This window comes from Aptenodytes forsteri, unplaced genomic scaffold (assembly GCF_000699145.1).
Source record: "Aptenodytes forsteri isolate BGI_AS27 unplaced genomic scaffold, ASM69914v1 Scaffold27, whole genome shotgun sequence".
NCBI lineage: Eukaryota > Metazoa > Chordata > Aves > Sphenisciformes > Spheniscidae > Aptenodytes > Aptenodytes forsteri.
This window is the reverse complement of record NW_008794407.1, coordinates 3,218,583-3,231,553: the sequence shown is the minus strand read 5'-3', so window position 1 is coordinate 3,231,553 and position 12,971 is coordinate 3,218,583. Positions and strand designations below refer to the sequence as shown.

General features: G+C 38.3%; 1 pseudogene; it reads right to left on the bottom strand.

Annotated features, from left to right (window-relative positions):
* The window catches only part of LOC109279716, a 22,360-nt pseudogene extending 20,983 nt beyond the window's left edge, over nt 1-1,377 (bottom strand).
* Between the last annotated feature and the right edge of the window lie 11,594 nt (nt 1,378-12,971).

Here is a 12,971-nt window from a genome sequence, read left to right as displayed (position 1 = left end):
GTCTTTCTTATGCTGGGGGCCCCAGAGCTGAACACAGTACTCCAGGTGGGGTCTCACCAGAGCAGAGTAGAGAGGCAGAATCACCTCCCTTGACCTGCTGGCCACACTTTTTTCCATGCAGCCCAGGATGTGATTGGCTTTCTGGGCTCCAGGCGTACATTTCTGGCTCATGTCCAGCTTTTCATCCACTAATATTTCCAAGTCCTTCTCTGCAGGGCAGCTCTCAATCCATTCATCGCCCAATCTGTACTGATACTGGTGACTGACCTTACCCAGGTTCTGGACCTTGCACTTGACCTTGTTGAACCTCATGAGGTTCACATGGGCTCAAGCCTGTCAAGGTCCCTCTGGATGGCATCCCTTCCCTCCATCATGTTGACCACACCACACAGCTTGATGTCCTCTGCAAACTTGCTGAGGGTGCACTCAATCCCACTGTCCATGTCCCCAACAAAGATGTTAAATAATACTGATCCCAATACAGACCCCTGCGGGACACCACTCATCACTGGTCTCCTCCCAGACATTGAGCCATTGGCCACAACTCTTTGAGTGTGACCATCCAGCCAATTCCTAATCCACCAAGTGGTCTACCCTTCAAATCCATGTCTCTCCATTTTAGAGACAAGGATGTTGTGTGGGACAGTATCAAATGTTTTGCACAAGTCCAGGTAGATGATATCAGTCACTCTTCCCTTAACCACCAATGCTGTAACCCTGTCGTAGAAGGCCACCAAATTTGTCAGGCATGATTTGCCCTTGGTGAAGCCATGTTGGCTGTCACCCATCACCTCTCTGCTTTCTATGTGCCTTAGCATAGTGTCTAGGAGGATCTGCTCCATGATCTTGCCAGGCACAGAGGTGAGACTGACCAGTCTGTAGTTCCCTGGGTCTTCCTTTTTTCCCTTTTTTAAAAATGGGCTTTATGTTTCCCCTTTTCCAGTCACTGGGAGCTTCACCAGTCTGCCATGACATTTCAAATATGATGGAGAGTGGCTTAGTAACTTCATCTGCCAGTTCCCTCAGGACCCTCAGATGCATCTCATCAGGTCCCATGGACTTGTGCACATTCAGGTTCCTTAGATGGTCTCAAACCTGATCTTCTCCTACAGTGGGCAGTACCTAATTCTCCCAGTCCCTGCCTTTGGATTCTGTGAATTGGGCAGTGTGGCTACAGCACTTGCTGGTGAAGACCGAGCCAAAAAAGTTGTTGAGTACCTCAGCCTTCTCCATGTCGGTTGTAGCCAGGTCTTCCGTTTCACTCATCAGGAGGGGTACAGTTTCTTTCATCTTCCTTTGTTGTCCTATGTACCTGAAGAAACCCTTCTTGTTATTTTTTATGTCCCTAGCCAAGTTCAGCTCCAGCATTGTCCTCATGGGGGATTTTAACCACCCCAAAGTCTGCTGGAGGGATAACCCAGAATGGCACAAGCAATCCAGAAGGTTTCTGGGTGCACTGGTGACAACTTCCTGACACAGGTGATTGAGGACCTGACAAGAGTAGGTGCTCTTTGGACCTCATACTTACAAATTAGGAAGAACTGGTCAGGGACAAGAAGGTCAGGGATGGGAAGGTCAGGGACACCTTTGGAGGAAAAGATGATATTCCAGTCCTAAAGTAAGTCTTCGATTTTGGCATTTTATCCCCCCCAGATTGAACTTACTGAATGGAAATTTTTGGGAATGAAGAAACATTGGTTTCAAAGAAACCCTTCAACTCCACCAGTTCAAAGAATGAGACTACAGAAATATTTTGTACTAGAGCTTATAAGCATTTTATCAGTTGTTTTCCTGAAAAGCAGAAATGTCTTAATACTTTGAAAAGGGCCTGCAAATTTAGGACAGCATTAATTCTAACATTACTTTTAGTCTTAGGCTAAAGAATTCATACCTTCACTGTGGAATTTTTGAATGCCATTAAATTATGCCACATTTGTGAACAAGATTTACTTTTATATCAGAGCATGGTAGGTCCCTATTCACATCCTAATGGGGAAAAATAGCCATCTTCCATTGACCTCATTAGGGCTGGATCTGACTTTAGGGAAAAAAAAATGGAACAGTGAAGACCGCAGTTACTTTCCAGTTGCAGTCAAGAACTGTTTGCATCTTGTGAGCTTTCATTCCTAGCCTTAGTACCACCTTGCTAGACATTTACATGTTTTGCATTATATAATTTCTATACAGAGCAAAGCATTCATGAAGTTAGGGATCTGCAACAGCCTTATTGCTTGATTTGTCAGCTCAGTCTTTCCAATGTTGAATAATGCCAGCTTTAGTAATTATTGATTCCCCATCCTTCTCCCTCTTCCCCCCGCCCCTGTTCTGTTTGACTCTGTTTCATTTCTTCCAATTTTTAAAACAAAAAATAGCTTTTTAAGACAAATCTCTGTTCAAATGTCATCTTTAATTGATTGGCAGGATTACATGCTGTAGGAAACCCTGAATTATTAAACAGTCACTTCAGCAGCTTTAAATGAAGAGTGATCAAATTACATGACTGCCTCCACACACAGGCTGTGCCTTAAATGTGAAATCAAACTCTCATTAAGATATTCTTCACACATTTCCTTTTCAAAAGCAAAATACCTTCGTTTTATCTATTGTCTTATCTATTAAATTGTTTGCCTTTTGGAGTCAGAATTTAATCCTCTCTGGTTAGACTAGGAAAATTCATAACGTACTCAGTGCTACCAGATGTGGTCAAGTTTAAGAGTGAATGTAAACTCAGTATTTTCCCCAAAATGTGCAGGTTTATTTGGTAGTCACTCCAGCATAAAAGCCAAGAGTATCACAGGGAGACAAGACAAAATGAATATTTTTTGTTGTTGTTTAAGGAAGTCGGGGTGGGGAGGGATTGGCATTTAAGAATTTTTAGAATAAGATTAATATTAGGAATCTTATACTGAGATTTCAAAACCTAGATAGATAACTATACAAAACATGCGTATGTTCTATACAGAGTCAGTCAACTGAAACTTCTCAGCCTTTCTCTTCTGTGAGAGAAAAGGAAGAAATGAACAACAAAAAGGAGAGAGGCAATGTCTTGTCAGATGCAGAATAATTTCCCTCCCCACAATTTGATAGCAACTGTACGACAGGAGGAAGATGAAGCTCAATTCATACAGGTTCCCTTTATGATTGGACAGGTCTTCAAGGCATATCTACTCATGCAAATGTGGATATACATGTATAACTACACAAACTAGTAAAGATATGCAAAGGCCATTGTAAAAATTATTCAAAGCCCTTACTTCACAGGTAAAAACTGAAGTAATGTGTTAGGTTACGTAATAAAAGCTCATCTGCACACCCACAAACTAGCACAGAGACAATGGCAGGAGGGGAGTCCAAATAATACGCTAAGTTCATCACAGAAGAGCCATCAGCCCATCAAAGACACATCTCCACAAGCCCATAGGAGCATAAAGGTACACAAAAGCAGGTGAGAACCCAAACCAAGGATGCCTGAGGAACAAACACCCTGTTCTGGACCCCTCCCAGGGCTGTCTCAGCAGAGCCTATGGGGGTCAGCTGTGGGACCAGGGGAGTCCCCGCCAGGTCTATGTGGGTTTGTATGTGTGTGTGCACAACCGTCTGTACCAGCAAGTGGAGTGGGGCTTCGTATGCCCAGGTGCCAGCACAGCTGGGGAGTCTGGGATCCAGGAGCCAGTAACTGGACAGACTGAGTAAGCCCGGCTGCTGGAGGGATCCCCCTTGTACTTTTTTTTTTTTTTTTCCTTACCAGTTGACTTCCATCCTGTCCAGCCAGAGAGGGGAGTAGGATGAGACTGTTGGTGGTATCTGTGTTCATGTGAGCGCTCTGAGTGTCTGTCTGTGATCTGTGTGGCTGGCCATGAATATATGTGGTGTAATACCTGTGCTCTGAGTATGCATGCCTACTGGGAATACATCTTCAGCCTTGCTACTGGTTGGACCTGGGGACATGGAGCTGCAGCAGCCTCACCTCTTTTGTGTTGTTGGATGCAGCGTGACATATTTTCATCTAAGAACATGGGCCATGTAATTGTTCTAAGTTTGTCACAAACAGGCTATTGAAATCTACTGATAAAAAGCCCATTATAAGAGGGAGGTGATATGAGCTATTATATTTTTAAAAAAATTGATTGCACTCCTTGAAAAACATAAAATTAAGCTTTTTTTAAAAAAAGTCAAAACTTTCATGCTGAAACAGAATCTGTACAAAGCAACTGTAGCTCAAATTAAAAACTACCCTGTCCCTAGTAGCGGTTTTTTTCTGCTTATGTATTAATCCTTTGCAGATGAATTATGCATATATTCTATATTTAATATTGGCACTTACTAAGGAAAATTATGATGTTAAACATCTTTTTGAAATTATACGCTGAAGTATCCCTTGGAAAATGCACTGCATCAGCATCAATTAAACTCTTAATACTCTCATCTTCAACAAACCAGACTTTCATGACAGCATCATTTGAAGCCCTATTTTTAAACATAAAACAAATTACAGGATTTTGGGGTTTCCTTGTTTGCACTGCCCAGGGCAGTAAGCAAACACACATAGCCTACAGCCTAATCATATAATAAGCCTACCAAATCATGTGAGACTTCCTTGCCTGCTTTAACCTAATCTAGCTGGCATTACGAATTTGTACCTATATGGGCAACCAGATCCGTCTACATTCTCATCTGTAACTTAAGCCTCTAAACATCTTTCTTCCAAAGCTAACAGTACTGAGAAAGGCTGAACTATTAACAGATTCTGCCAGTTTCTCTGAATCTTTTCAGAATTTTCTGCCTCACTTTTTGGTAAATCTTATTTTCCATCCCTGAGAATACATTTTAATCCAGCTGCCTGTCCCCCACCAACAGCAAGATTATTCAGCAACATTATTCAGCTGCAAAGATAAATTAATTTCTACTACTTTTGTGCCTGTAAACTGGAGGTAAGATCAGGAACTCCAAAAAATTATAAGCTTTCACAACATAAGACATGTTACTTGCTGGGGAAAAGCTTAATACAGAGATGTACAGAGCAACCACTGTTGTCATTTACATCTCAATGAAAGTCAAAGGAGTTGGATAACCTGCTTTGTTTTCATACTTTCCTGTCTTACATTTTTAGGCTGGGAGTTCAAAAGATTTTAAGAGAGTGATTTGCCTATGGGCAAAAGAAGTCAAAGAGTAGAGCAAATAATTTGGCTAAATCCTGCATAAGAATTTCTTCCTATGGAAACATCCTACCTCACCAGACAACAAAGCTCAAATATAAAGACATTCAATCTGTTATGGTTCATCTCTCTTGCATCCCCCTGTCACCCTTCAATATTATGATAGAATCATAGAATGGTTTGGGTTGGAACAGACCTTTAAAGATCATGTAGTTCCAGCCTCCCAGCAGCATGTAGGGACATCTTCCACTAGATCAGGTTGCTCAGAGCCCCATCCAACCTGACCTTGAACAATTCCAAAGATGGGGCATCCACAACTTCTCTGGGCAATCTCTTCCAGTGTCTCACCACCCTCATTGTAAAAAATTTCTTCCTAATATCTAATCTAAATCTACCCTCTTTCAGTTTAATACCATTGCCCCTTGTCCTGTCACTACATGCCCTGGTAAAAAGTCCCTCTCCATCTTTCTTATAAGCCCCTTTACGTGCTGGCTGGGCCTGATCCCCTGGTTGTCCCGCTCATGCCTTGTGAGCGCCCTCAAGATGAACCGCTCCATAATCTTCCCCGGCACCGAGGTCAGGCTGACAGGCCTGTAGTTCCTCGGATCCTCCTTCCGGCTCTTCTTGTAGATGGGCGTCACATTGGCAAGCTTCTTTTTATGCAGCCCAGGATACAACTGGCTTTCTGGGCTGCAAGTGCACATTGCCAGCTGTTGTCTAATTTTTTCATCTACCAATATCCCCAAGTTCTCTGCAGGGCTGCTCTCAATCCATTCATCCTCTAGTTTGTGATTGCCCCTATCCAGGTTCAGGACCTTGCACTTGGCCTTGTTGAACCTCATGAGGTTCCCACAGGCCCACTTCTTGAGCTTGTCCAGGTCCCTCTGGATGGCATCCCGTCCCTCTGGCATGTCGACCACACCACTCAGCTTGGTGTCGTCTGCAAACTTGCTGAGGGTGCACTCGATCCCACTGTCTATGGCATTGATGAAGATATTAAACAGTACTGGTCCCAATACAGACCCCTGATGGACTCGTCACTGATCTCCATTTGGACATTAAGCCATTGACTGCAACTCTTTGGATGTGGCCATCCAGCCAATTCCTCATCCATCGAATAGTCAATCAAACCCATATCTCTCCAATTTTGCGACAAGGATGTTTTGTGATACAGTGTCAGCCTTACAGAAGTCAAGACAGATGACATCAGTTGCTCTTCCGTTATCCACCAATGCAGTGACTCCATCATATTGAGTTATCACAATTATTTGGGAAGCCAGAACATAACATTTTAGTTGGAAATCCTAGAATTGCTACTGATGCCTGACTTTCCCTCTCACAAATCTAGTGGGTTTTGCTCCGTAACAGAGAAAAAGCGATCCTACCTTGACAATACAATACAACTTGAAGCAAATTATCAGAAATTCACATACTAAATCTATATGTTAACCCGTGCCAGACAATAAAGAACATCATGAGGACAACAAATTAGCCTTATGTCAGAGATTAAAATCAAACATTTACAAAAAAGCAAAAGGTAAGAACACTTCCAAGAGAAAATTCCAAATAGTCCTACTGGAATTTAGCTAAAGCAGAATAATTAGTTTCACTGTTTTGAAAATTAAGAACCTCTACGAACTTTGGTTTCCCTGTTAGTTCAGTAGCAATTCAATAGAAATCTATTAAACCGAACCCTTTTCACATTATCTTTTGTCTTTTATTTCCAAAAAGTGTTAGGCAAATCATATTTGAATACTACCATGGGTTCAGAAAAGCATTGACTGGAAGAGGTTGCGTAATCCAGCCTTCCACTCAAAACATGATAATGACCAACATCATAAGCTAACTGTGGCTTTGCCAGAGTCTTCAAAACTTTCAAGGATGGTGACTCCACAACTCCCTGGGAAACCTGTTCCTGTGCTGCACTGTTCTCCCAGCACTTTTTTCCAATGTCCAGTCTGAACAGTCTCAAGTCATGGTTTTTGGCTGTTGTTCTCTATATTGTCTGGCACTACCACAGAGAGTCTGGCACCATCATCTTTGTAAGTCCCCTTTCACGTAGTTGTAGGCTGCTACGAGGTGGTCCCCTTAGCCTCCTCTTTGTCGGACTGAGCAAGCCCAGTCACCCCACTGCCAGCCTCTCCTCTTAGCTTGTGTGCTCCATGCCCCTAGCCATCTTAAAGCTGTGTACAGGAACTTCACATTATTGCCTGTTGAGCTTCAATTAATCAACTGTTGAAAATATATGTAATACAACATCATGAAGTTAATTCTATTTGTACTTTGAGGTGCAAGATATTAATAACATTAGCACACTAATACTAGCATATATGTTTCAAGACACTAATGTATGTTTCAGGACATGGAAATCAGAATAGTCTACTCAAAGATGAAAGAGGAATGGGAAGTATTTTACCTTTAAGTCTTTGCCCTTTAATTGTTACCTTGGGATGTTCAGCACCATTATTATTTATCCATTCACCTAAACCTTCCTTAATTATTGGCCTAATAACTTCTCATGACTCTAACTCAGAAACTCCATATTCCTTTGTTTAACATGGCATTATTATATCCATGAAAATAATTCCATTCATACATTGCATTACTTACATATCCCTTTGCATGATTCTTAAAGCTCATGATCTCAGCAGATCATGGAACTACTGAGGAACAGACATTGATATTCTCTATTTTTCATATGTGAACATATAAATCTGATCTCAACAAACCTCTTGCTCCAGCTGTAGAATTATCAGCTGTCTGCAGTTTTATGCTGAAGAAAAAGTTTACTGTCTCTTTTTGCAATCTATAAAAAGTTTACTGTCTCTTTTTTTAATCTATTTGATAAATTAAAATAATAAATATGTGCATGATGAGAAGAATGGTTCCATTTTTCTTTATGGACAGAAAAGTATTTCTGCCAAAAGCCCCTGTATTTCAGCTGTCTAGTCCTACCTTGCATTGACCCCATACAGCAAATTTAAATATCAGCTTTTCCCCAGAGAAAACATTAGTCCTTTTAAGCCTGAGGTCTAAACAGACTGTCAAATATTTTTAAATGTTGTTGTCATTTGAACTTCAAAAACTATATATTAATTCTTTATAGCATAAAATATTTTAAGTTGGCTACAATAGATTCACGTTGGAATTTTTATTCTTCTATATATGTTTATATATTTGAAGTTCAGGGTTTTCTGACCTGACTATCAGGTCAGATAGCCTGATAAGTCAAAGCCACTATTTTCTTTTCTCTAATTATATGTCCCAAATGTATCTGAACACACAGATTTTGTTCTGGTTTTTGTTCATTAGAATAGCTTTGTTCCCTCTAAGAGTTAATTTCCCAAGTTCCTGAGTAGCAAGCTACATATATGTGGTTATCCAACTCCAGTGTATGAAGAATACAGGACAATTCTGGAACCTAATTCCCAGTTATTTGACTTATCAACAGTGAATTCTACTTAGTTCAATGCTTTCATCTCAGATGACTGCATTGTAAGAACTGTTTGCTTTTTTCCCAGAATGTCAAACACACCTTGTTTTTATTCTGTTAATGAGACGCCTGCTTGTATGTTAAGCACAATGAGATAACAATAAATCAAAATTCACGTTTTTTATTAAATATCTTCAAATTATCCCTTCCGTCCTGGTATCAGTTTATGATTAACATGTTTAAATTCAAAGGGTCCCAAATCAAACTGTGTAAATGGATAATAAAAAAATACTGTATTTTCCTACAAGCCTTTCTACCAAGAACTCATTCGCAGTGAGAATAATAATTCTCAGTTTAATAACCTACTTTAGCTACTCAGCTGAATGTACAAGATTTACTGCATACATACCAATTTTGTAGCCTAGTGTAGAATAGGATGATATCATCTAACCCAAATCATGTTTCAAATTAAAGTAAGTTTTTTGCACTTTCTTCCATAGCCAGACATGTAATGGTCTAAGTAAAGACACAATTTAGGAAACAATCATGCATCTTTTCATGTGTCATCTCTGTAAAGTCAGAAATTAGTCATCTTTGTAGAATTAGACCCTAAAACTCCAGCAATCATAACAAGCTTGTAAACTGGATTTTTAACGCAATATAATTGGTCAGATTGATTACATTGCCTGCAGTGTTATTTATACAGACAAAAATGAAATTCAGTATTGGGATCCAACATAGCAACAGGTCTAACCATTACTGTTATGAAACTCGTTAGAAGAAACCTAGCATTGACTAATTATGAGATCTTGTAAAAAGTGGATAGCTTTATCTTTCTTCTTTTTTTTTTTCCCCCCAGAAAAGCAAACTTTCCTCAAAATCCAGTAAAGAAAGAATGTCTACACAGTGACCTATGGAAAACAGCTTTCCTGGAACATCTAATTTCTTCTGTAGGCCAGGCTTTAAGCTATAGTATAACTTTTACAGTACAGCGCTTGCCTTTCTGTATGAGGAGAACAGATTGAATCCTGGAATATGTCTCAGGTGAGAAACACGCCAAAAAATGGGCTCCAAGCCTGAGGTACCTGCACAAAACAGTTTACTCACCACATCAAAAACATTAAAAACTTCTCAGGTTTTAGACTGCTATAAGTAGTTTAGGCAACATCCTTCAGTCGTCTTCTCACCACTTTTGTAAAATGAGAAGTAGTTTGACCAGTTTTTTTCGCTATTCAAAGTTGCACCCCAAAATAATTATGCAACAGATGGAGCTACGTTTGCCTTCAAGTGCTTTCTGTAACAGGAAAAGACATTTAGTTCAGCACTAGAAGAGGTGTTAGAGGACATCAAGTATTGAGAATGAAGTATTTACTAAAAAGAACTGCAATTGCTCATGAATTTTTTATTGAAGTATTGCAAATACAATTCCATATCCAATTTTTTCATTTTTTAAAATCAATTAAACAAGCAAAAATTTATGTGAACTAGTAACAGAACAAATTCTATGAGAAATTCTTATGTAACTTTGAAAAGGAAAACAGTACTGCAAGGAAGGATTTTTGAAAAGCCAAAAATTTTTCAAGGCTAGTAAATTAACAAAACCCAAAAACATTGAAGTTGTTGCAGGAAAAGTTAATTACAGGATTTTAATCAGGTTTTGGTTTTCATTTGTCAAAAATTTGTCATGTCAAAAGATAGTTAAAAAAGTTTCATTGGCATTTGCCTATAGCAAAATAATCAAAAGATTCTCTGGAATAAAATAAACATATTATTTTGACGCTTGGATTTCCTTAACTTTCCTGTGTAAGCTTCCTTCAATTACTGGTCATGTATTCACTCGAAGTCCATTTAGATAACCACAAGCAGCAGCTGATTCTGCCTTCAGACTGATACCCCCCCCCCCCGGCGTTTTTCTTTTTTTTTCAATGATTTTGTAACATGTTTTGTAATTCTGTCTAAAGAGTGCTGTAAAGGACTTTAGTTTTAAACTTGGACTCTGGGATATATCATGGTTTGAATTACAGAACTATAAAAGCTTGAGTTACAGCATGGGCAAAAATGCCTGGAAAAACATAGAATAACGTAATGTGTAAGTGAACAGCATTTCCTGACTTTTAGCTTGTTGACTCAGAAGATATTTCATTAAGAACTTTACAATGACAAATTATTTTCATGGATATAATAAAGTCATATTAAAGTTCTAGATCCTTAAATTTTAGATAGATTATAAATATCCTTCTTTTACTTATAAATATTAACTATATGGGCTGCCTAGGTATTCCTCTGCTCACTACGTATTAGCTGAAGATAATATCCTTGTCTTTTCTATGAAAGCATATAGAACATACTAGTATACAGGCAGCTTCTTCCCAAAATAACCTTTTTTAAAACTTTAACCTTGTTTCTGTCAATCAATCAATGCAGATAGTCCATCAGACTTCTTAACAATGGGTTATGCTTTGGCAATATAAAAGTCCAGAGCTATTTTTTGACCAAGCAGTGCAGAACACCATTTCAGAAGCTACCCCAGTTTCATATGAGACTCTGAGAATTTCAGCGTTTCCCATCAGAAATACTATCACTAAAGAAGCCTGATAATACTGTATGTAATCCAAAGTGCTTAAATATTGAAAGTGCTCATTCTTCCTCAACAGGCCTAGACTTCACATAATTGCCTGATTTTTTTTTTAGTCTCGGGAAGAGGGCAATACATATTTTTTTCAAATTGTTATAGAAAATATTATTTCAAATTTTACCTCCCAACACCTCAAGTGAAAAACTTTTCTGAAAAAATAGCTTGAAATGATAACAAAAATGTTGAACTGATGGGAGATACAATATATATGTGCTTAGATCTGAGATTAAAATTCTTCTGATAGGGAAGTAACTTTTTACTCTTTGTACACCAATTTTCCTTCAAGGATATTCTAAACTCCTTATGATAGTAATCTACTGTTTGTCCTGATCCATCCTGACAAATGAGGCCAAAATAAATGTTTTACATTGCTCCAAATAAAGTGTTTTAAAAGAACATTAAAGATACCGCTTCTTTTTCCTCTGGACCTTTATTCACACACCCACACCCACCCACCATAATTAGCCGCAACTACAAAAGATTACATGAACTAACTTATTTTCCCGAACATAATGTTTGGTTTATTGATTTGCATGTCCTCAAATTTATACAGTGCACCTACAGTAACTGCAGGTAAACTGACTAAGACATATATATATTTTCTATGATTTTGTAACATGTTTTTTAATTCTGTCTAAAGAGTGCTGTAAAGGACTTTAGTTTTAAACTTGGACTCTGGGATATATCATGGTTTGAATTACAGAACTATAAAAGCTTGAGTTACAGCATGGGCAAAAATGCCTGGAAAAACATAGAATAACGTAATGTGTAAGTGAACAGCATTTCCTGACTTTTAGCTTGTTGACTCAGAAGATATTTCATTAAGAACTTTACAATGACAAATTATTTTCATGGATATAATAAAGTCATATTAAAGTTCTAGATCCTTAAATTTTAGATAGATTATAAATATCCTTCTTTTACTTATAAATATTAACTATATGGGCTGCCTAGGTATTCCTCTGCTCACTACGTATTAGCTGAAGATAATATCCTTGTCTTTTCTATGAAAGCATATAGAACATACTAGTATACAGGCAGCTTCTTCCCAAAATAACCTTTTTTAAAACTTTAACCTTGTTTCTGTCAATCAATCAATGCAGATAGTCCATCAGACTTCTTAACAATGGGTTATGCTTTGGCAATATAAAAGTCCAGAGCTATTTTTTGACCAAGCAGTGCAGAACACCATTTCAGAAGCTACCCCAGTTTCATATGAGACTCTGAGAATTTCAGCGTTTCCCATCAGAAATACTATCACTAAAGAAGCCTGATAATACTGTATGTAATCCAAAGTGCTTAAATATTGAAAGTGCTCATTCTTCCTCAACAGGCCTAGACTTCACATAATTGCCTGATTTTTTTTTTAGTCTCGGGAAGAGGGCAATACATATTTTTTTCAAATTGTTATAGAAAATATTATTTCAAATTTTACCTCCCAACACCTCAAGTGAAAAACTTTTCTGAAAAAATAGCTTGAAATGATAACAAAAATGTTGAACTGATGGGAGATACAATATATATGTGCTTAGATCTGAGATTAAAATTCTTCTGATAGGGAAGTAACTTTTTACTCTTTGTACACCAATTTTCCTTCAAGGATATTCTAAACTCCTTATGATAGTAATCTACTGTTTGTCCTGATGCATCCTGACAAATGAGGCCAAAATAAATGTTTTACATTGCTCCAAATAAAGTGTTTTAAAAGAACAATAAAGATACCGCTTCTTTTTCCTCTGGACCTTTA